Source organism: Plectropomus leopardus, chromosome 3 (assembly GCF_026936395.1).
Source record: "Plectropomus leopardus strain MGB_pleo_1.0 chromosome 3, ASM2693639v1, whole genome shotgun sequence".
NCBI lineage: Eukaryota > Metazoa > Chordata > Actinopteri > Perciformes > Serranidae > Plectropomus > Plectropomus leopardus.
The window spans coordinates 23,228,876-23,237,075 of NC_142178.1; the positions used below are offsets into that span (position 1 = coordinate 23,228,876).

Here is an 8,200-nt window from a genome sequence, read left to right on the forward strand (position 1 = left end):
GTGCTTCTTCACATATATACCAGCTGATTCTGAACATCTCTGTTTTGCTTCTTTTTTTTTATTTACCAGTTTTCCTCTCCCTCTGTATTTCCTACATTTTCCCCCCATCTGGTCCAGTAGAGCTCAGCAGCGTGTGTGGAGGAGTGTCTCCTGTTCCCCCTGTCCTCTCCCTCTCCAGGAGCATCAAAAGGAGGAGGACCCACGCAGGGTGTTTGAAGAGCCCACCGACACTCCCCTATGGGTGGTGAACTGGCAGATGCTCAAACCACACAGTTCTATCTATATGGGAGGAGCATCCTTCTCATCTGCTTTTGTACCCCTGCCATTGGTTTACCTTGCAGCCATGAACCAGACATTAGTTTCAACCGTATTGTTGTTTGTGCAGTCAAGTGATGCCATGCTGTTTGAATACTTTACCTTTAAAAGGCTGTAAACCAAATTATTTATTTTGAAAACATACAATATTTTCTCTCTTATCTCAAATCCTATCTAGAGATGAAGATATTTGGTTTTCTGGGATATCAGTCTGAAACTACCATGACATTCTCAGTTTGTGGTGCTACCAGGATTTATGTATTTCATTTCCGGAGGATAATTCCCCAAAGATGTTGCTGTTGTACAGGGGTCCTGAGACCACAGTTCACACACTGGGGGTTGAACGCGGGCCATCTGGATGAAAACCAGGAATCAAAGACCATAAGGGACTGACTAGTTGTTTTTTTGTTGTCGTTCTTAGGAGAGACATTTCGCAGTTGAATTTCTGGCCATACTAGGGACGTAGCTTGAGGGATGTCAGTTTGGACAAACATCTTCTTCTAGACTGAATATAAACAACATAAATTGTTGGATGGATTGATCTCAAGTATTGAGCAGACATTCATGGTTGTCAGAGGAAGAAGCCTCTTGACTTTGTCAATTTCTCTGAATTTTTTTCTAGCATTACCATGTGTTTAAGCCTGCTTCTCACTTATAGGGGATTAGATAACTGTTCTTCCCATACCGGGAGTTGACATCTTGGACATCAACATTTTGATTATCCATGTAAATCCCAAGGAGTCCTTAAAACTGCATTCCATTCATTGCCATTCGCTTATCTGGGGCCAGATTGGGGGAAGCAGGCTGAGCAAGGCACTACAGGCATCCCTTTCCCGAGCAACGCCTTCCAAGTCCTCCTGTGGGATCCCCAGGTGTTCCCAGGCCAGATGAAATATAAAGCTCTTCAGAGTGTCCTGGGTCTGCCCCGAGCCTCCGACACATCAGATGTGTCTCTAATGAGAGGCATCCACTTACAACTCTTGGACATCAACATTTTGATTATCCATGTAAATCCCAAGGAGTCCTTAAAACTGCATTCCCATACCGGGAGTTGAACCCGGGCCGCCTGGGTGAAAACCAGGAATCCTTACCGCTAGACCATATGGGACTGTTAATTTGGAGTGACTCTGATGTTTTTGTGGGGGGCAGAAAACTTATTGCAGGTGTATTTTTGGCCATGCAAGTAATGTACCAATGTTGGTCTGTTTTTCCATTCATTGCCATTCGCTTATCTGGGGCCAGATTGGGGAAAGCAGGCTGAGCAAGGCACTACAGGCATCCCTTTCCCCAGCAACGCCTTCCAAGTCCTCCTGTGGGATCCCCAGGTGTTCCCAGGCCAGATGAAATATAAAGCTCTTCAGAGTGTCCTGGGTCTGCCCCGAGCCTCCGACACATCAGATGTGTCTCTAATGGGAGGCGTCCACTTACAACTCTTGGACATCAACATTTTGATTATCCATGTAAATCCCAAGGAGTCCTTAAAACTGCATTCCCATACCGGGAGTTGAACCCGGGCCGCCTGGGTGAAAACCAGGAATCCTTACCGCTAGACCATATGGGACTGTTAATCTGGAGTGACTCTGATGTTTTTCTGGGGGCCAGAAAACTTATTGCAGTTGTATTTTTAGCCATGCTACCAATGTTGGTCTGTTCATCTATCCATTACCATTCGCTTATCTGGGGCCAGATTGGGGGAAGCACGCTGAGCAAGGCACTACAGGCATCCCTTTCCCCAGCAACGCCTTCCAGGTCCTTGTGTGGGATCCCCAGGTGTTCCCAGGCCAGATGAAATATAACATATATAACCCTCCAGCATATTCTGGGCCTGTCGGATGTGCCTCTAATGGGAGGCGCCCAGGAGGCTTTCCTGAACCACCTCAGCTGACCCCTTTTCAATGTGAAGAAGCAGGAGCACTTCTTCCTGGATGTCCTGGATATTTTCTAAGGCTTAGCTCAGCCACCCTGAGAAGAAACTCATTCATGCATGGTCCTCAGAGGGTATAGTCTATGGACTTATGTGTCTCTCTTTGTCTGTTTAATTGGCCTTACCCTGAGTTTTCCGGATTTGTTATTTTGCAGGTTCCATGTAACTTCCAAGGAGTCCTTAAAACTGCATTCCCATACCGGGAGTTGAACCCGGGCCGCCTGGGTGAAAACCAGGAATCCTTACCGCTAGACCATATGGGACTGATAGATGAGGAAAAATTGGTAGTATAGTGAGAACATTTTGTACAGATAGTCATGTCCTCCCATGCATGAATTGTAATCCCTAACTAAGAACCACAGAAGCTGTATCAAAACCTGGACAAATAGAACCAAATGTATCTACATGGCCAGAAACCACGGTGGGCAGATGAGAAAATGTTTCTGTGTAATTTTTGTGAGTTGACCCTTTAATAAGAGGCATGTTCTTGAGCATATCTGGCACAGACACTTTCAGGCTTCGATGATTTTCTTCTCTCAAAAACAGCATGTCATACTGTGTTTTTCCCCATCAAGAACATAAAGTGCAATACTGTTTGCTGCCTACACAGAGAGGCACACTGTATTGTCAGGATCCTTTCAGTTGCTCAGCCATCATAACATCACACAGCTGTGGTCCCTGCCATGCTGATTGTCTGGCCTTTAGCTTCCTGGGTGGCAGCACTGAAGCTTTGACCTGCTCTGTCTCGCTGTACTCCACCTGCTCGTTCAGGCTGCCTCTATCTGCTCGACAGCACTCACCTCCTCCGACAGGCCTCCCAGAACATCGGCTCCTGAAAGACAAGCCTTTCTCTCTTTCTCTCTTTAATTCTTTATCTCTTTCCTTCTCCCAATTTTTTTCCATTGCCTCTCTGTATCTCTTTCACTCTGCCCGTCCATCTATCAAAGCCAACTCCTCTCCCAACTCCTGCGCTCTCATGTCAGCGAGAGGTGAAAGAGGTGTCTTACAGTAAAGAAGAACCTGCAGCTTTGTTTCATATTACACCTCACAGAGTGCTGTAGCTGTCTGTGGTTATCAACCTCTAGTGCTGCCTCCCACAAAACCCTTTCCCCTCCTCTCACAAATAGCTTTCTATTACTTGTTGGTATACTCCGAATCCATCTGTTCAGTGATTTTAAAATGTAATGGTAATGTAGCATGAATGTAATATGCAACAATCCAAAATAAGGAAAGTACTATATGTAGTATATTGTATAATTTAATGTTAAGTAGACTGATACAAATTACATTGTGAGGTAAATTTTACTTCATTAGATTTATGCACAAAGCCCTTTAAAGTAAATACAAGCACTGATGTAAAGTCATATCAAAAGATGATCATTAGTGTTTTTAGGGGAATTGTATTAATAATCTAAAGGCTTGGACATACTTTTGTCTGTGGAATATCTAACTTAAAACTAACTTCTCAGGGGTGCCACGGTTGCGACTGGCTTGACAGTGCTTTTGAGTGGACTGGTGTGTAGAACAAGAGATGATAATTTTAAAGTGAAGCATGCGTATTTGATGTCCGCATAGGGGTCCGCATGGACCCTTGTGGATGTGGGCAGATGACAGTTACATCACGCTGAACCTTGTGAATATACAAAATTATGAATTAGTCTGTAGAAGACAAAACCTTAAAGGGATAGTTCACCCAAGAATGAAAATGAAGTCATTTTCTACTTAAACTCATGCCGATGGAAAGTCAGGTGAAGTTTTATTGTCCACAAAACACTGCCAGAGGTTCACAGGTAAAAGGTGTTGCACTCATGTCTCAAATAATTGAAGCAAATGGTGACCAGGATTCAAATGTTATAAAAAACACACAGTAAAACCACAGTATGTCTCCATACTGCTTGTCTGAAGTAATCAAAGTGTCCTGAAGCCCTGACGTGCCAAGTTGTTTTGAAAATCACGGTGCCAGTGATGTTTTTCAAAACAACTTGGCACGTCATGGCCTCAGGACACTTGGATTACTTTGGACAAGCAGTATGGAGACATACTGTGGTTTTATTGTCTTTTTTAATAGTTTAATCCTGGTGATCCTTTGCCTCAATTGTTTGGGAGATGAGTGCCATGCCTTTTCCCGTAAACCTCCAGCAGTGTTTTGTGGACTATAAAACTTCACCCGACTTTCCATCATCATGAGGGTGAGTAGATAATGACTGAGTTTAAATTTTTTGGGTGAACTGTCCTTTGAAATGTTGAAACCAGCGCCAAGACGTAGTTCCTGCGATGGCCACTAGATGCTGGCTCTACAAAAACTAAATGAGGAAACCTCTTTTTCTTAACACACACATGCAATATTATTTTCTTTAAAGCAAGAAATTAGTTAATGATTTTGTGTTTACAATTTTTGTGGCAGTTTTGAACATGATTCTTGTATTACGTTATTGAGGCTTATGAGGTGTAACTTTGCATAATGCCTTTACATAATGGACAGATTCTGCTTTTAGTTAAATTGTGAGTGTGAGGATTCCTTCTTTAAGTGCTAAGCACATCATAAGTTAAGGGGAAAGAAAGAAGATGAGTGTGCAACACTGCAGCTACATCACTTAGTGTTTGATCAGATGATCTTTACAGTGTGTCTTCAAAATTTTAACTTTATTAAACTTTTTCAAACTTGTGCTGTGACAAAAATGCAACCACCTGACAGTGTTCACTGCCACTTGCTGAACGCTATGAGTCGTGTTCTTTCACTAAAATGCATGGATCTGAGATGCGTTTCTCCTAAGCAATGCGCCTGTGTGTGAATGGGCCCTTAATCAGCCGAGGGATGCACTACAAATACGGACACTTTGCATCATGTTTGGTTTGTAATTCAGCAGGGAAACAGAAAACGCAGCACTGTTTTTACCCTCTTCATTTACAGTGATCCTACTTCCCCCGAGCAAGCTATTACAACTCCATGGTCATATTTCATTAAAGAACTGTTTAAAATGCAACATTCTTAATAGGCTCATCGTAACTTTGTGTGTGACTGTGTGTGTGTGTGTGTGTGTGTGTGTGTGTAAAGCAGCGCACACCCCATTATACTAGTGTGTGTGATTCCTGCGTTTGTTCGATCCCTTTATCTAGTGATCAAAAAGGGACTGTGTGCCCATGCTGAAGGGGGTTGGCCCAATGAAGGAAGGGAGAGGGTCTCTACACATGTAATCCTTGTCAATGAATTTAGGCAATCTTTTTTTATATAATGAATATTTCAGTAGTTATTGCAGCGAGCTACTCGTGTGAGTCTCTCTTTTCACTGCTCCCTTTGCTCATAAGTGAATCACTCGTCTAATGATTTAATTAATAGCATTGTATCCACAGATGAAAAGCTTATATTTAATCAGCAAAATGGAGTGAACTGAGATCAGGGGCCTTGACTGTCATCAAAATGTGCTTGGGGTCCCACTTGCTCACTAAGCCACTTTAAGCCCTGGGACACCCATACTTAATTGAGAGTTAATAAATAAATGTGGTTAGAGTAATCCCTGGATCCAGCCCCTCAGAGCTCCCAATCTAGCTCTGTGTGTGTGTGTGTGTGTGTGTGTGTGTGTGTGTGTGTGTGTGTGTGTGTGCATACATGCATACCCTGGCCAAGCTCCCTATGTCACTACAACCATGCCAAGTCAGACTCTACTGTAGTGTGCCAGATACTGGTTTATTTACCTGAGATGCCCCGTGCGTCACTGCAAGTGCCATATGTTAGATCCCAGGACAATTGGTCCAAGATTGCACTTCTCCCTTTTTTTCCCTAATTTTAGTCACATAGGATATTGTATACTCATTAAATCAATCATTAATTCAGGGCCTTGTGTTGTAATGGAAAAGTTGTCTTTTCAAAGGTGCAATGTCTGATGTATGGTTAGAATTTTAGTTTTCAACATTCGATAAATGAACTAACGGTTTTTACACTATGTATTGTTTTACTATCTACTGAAATAAGCATGCTAACCAGTTAGTCCTGGCTTGTTCCGTTTTGTAAAATCACTTGAGGTGATAATGAGTAACTGTCCAGTCTGTCCTCAGTCCAACATGCCCCCTGTTAGTTTTGAGCATGTAGCCAGGTATAAACTGTTGGATTTTTAAAATGTTTCAGTTTTACAAAAGTCTTTATGGGGAACAAAGGACACAAAGACAAGAACAAGTTTCGATAAGTTTGCCGCCCTCTGTTTACTTTATCCTGGCCCGTTTGAAACTCAGGATTTTGTTTTCTCTTTCATAATGTTGGATAAAATGGGGCTCATAGCAACCTCAAAAGTCACCTGATATAAATATATTTTTTACAAGATTAAGATAACCCATATCTGCCCATGCTTACCTGATATTCTCTTTACATCACCCAATTATTGCCAACTGAAGCCGTACTTACACAAAGCATTTCTACCAGGGTTAAGGCTCTTATTTTTTTAATCGAGATCATCGAACCTTTAAAAATCTGTCAGATGAGTCAATACTTGAAAATGTCCCCTTTTAAATGTTAGGATTTGATGTAATCTTGGTCTTCAGCAACATTAAATACTAGAGCTAGGCCAATAAATTGACCAGAATAATGTTTTAGCCAATAGTTACTGCAGATATATTGGTTGGTTGTTATATACTTAAAAAACACTATCAGCAGATATATTGTTAACCAGATTCTTTTTCAACTCACAAATACCAATATATGTATTGGCCTCGAAAATCCAGTATGAGTAGGTCTACAGAACATACCGTTTAGTTTCTGGGTTAGTGGGATGTCTCTGTTCATCATACTGTATGTATAAGCATGCACTTTTTATGTACTTAAATTCAAATATCTCTTTTAATAGGACGCTTCTTTTAAAAGAAAACCAAACAATATGAGGCATGGGAGATTTATATTAGTTATCATAAATAAAATGTATTGCAAAATGGTATTGAAATTATATTTCATAAAATATACATAAAATATGAACCCTGGTCTCAGCGACTTCTGTTGAGTTGAGTAAAGTTTTGAGCAGACAACTAGTAGACAGAATGGGCCTTTTTTAAGGCAGACATTTGGACTTGACATAGTAACCAACAATAATGAAAGTTATGTTACATTCAAGTGTCTCAGTATGTCATAACAGTGTGATAGAGAGATCATTAATTTTATTTTTTCCACCTTCCGTCTGTGACATGTCTTTATTATTATAAAAGAACTGTCACCCATGATGTCAATTTTAAGTGAAAAGCCAGTTCTTAACTCTGGATTTCAATGATTAGACTTTTACTGAAGACGGGAGGGTGCAAGGTACCCCATTTTCTTTAGTTATTTTTCTATACTATACTAATGCGCATTTGCTGGTATGAATGAGGAGGAAAAAGGCAAAAAGAAAGAGAGAGAAGTGTGTGTTTAGCTAAGCAGGGGCAGCCCCTGGTCCATTGCCCATCATTTATTGATAAAGGCCCTGGAAAATGCGCGGGAAAAAAAACTAATGAAATTATCAACGTTGTTGAATTAATGATGAATGGGAATAAGAAAAGGCTGGGCTCTCTGTGGAGCCAGAGAGGAGCGCTGCTTCATTAGCCATGCAGTCTCATCACATCCTCTTTTGGAGCTGCAGACACTGGGGCTCTCCACTCTCTCCTCTCCTCACCATCAGGACCTGCCATTGGATTCCATTCAAAAAAAAACTCCCATCTTCCCTCAGTTCCTCCGCCCCTACCTTCCTGCTTTTTTTTCTTCTTCTTTTTTTTTTTACATATTTCTTTTGTCTTCCTTATTACTCCACCTGCCACCCCCACCCTCATCGCCTTTCAGAAGACGGGAACTCTTTGGTGGCTAATTTCATTTATCATTTCTTTCACTTTTCGTGAAGATGAAGAGAGAAAAAGCTGACCCGATTCTGGAGGTACTCGTGGTCAGAGAGCACACCTCTCTCCCCTGCCTGCTCTTTCTTTTTCTTTTTTTTCTTTTTTGTTCTCCAGCTC

The 8,200-nt window shown here is 41.6% G+C and overlaps 3 non-coding genes across 3 annotated transcripts; all 3 read right to left on the reverse strand.

Annotated features, from left to right (window-relative positions):
- Positions 1-1,351: 1,351 nt before the first annotated feature.
- On the reverse strand, positions 1,352-1,423 carry trnae-uuc (transfer RNA glutamic acid (anticodon UUC)). The gene has a single exon. It is a non-coding gene; the product is annotated as a tRNA-Glu (tRNA).
- A 381-nt stretch (positions 1,424-1,804) lies between these two features.
- trnae-uuc (transfer RNA glutamic acid (anticodon UUC)) lies at positions 1,805-1,876 on the reverse strand. The gene has a single exon. It is a non-coding gene; the product is annotated as a tRNA-Glu (tRNA).
- Positions 1,877-2,430: 554 nt separating this feature from the next.
- On the reverse strand, positions 2,431-2,502 carry trnae-uuc (transfer RNA glutamic acid (anticodon UUC)). Its single transcript has one exon. It is a non-coding gene; the product is annotated as a tRNA-Glu (tRNA).
- Positions 2,503-8,200: the final 5,698 nt, after the last annotated feature.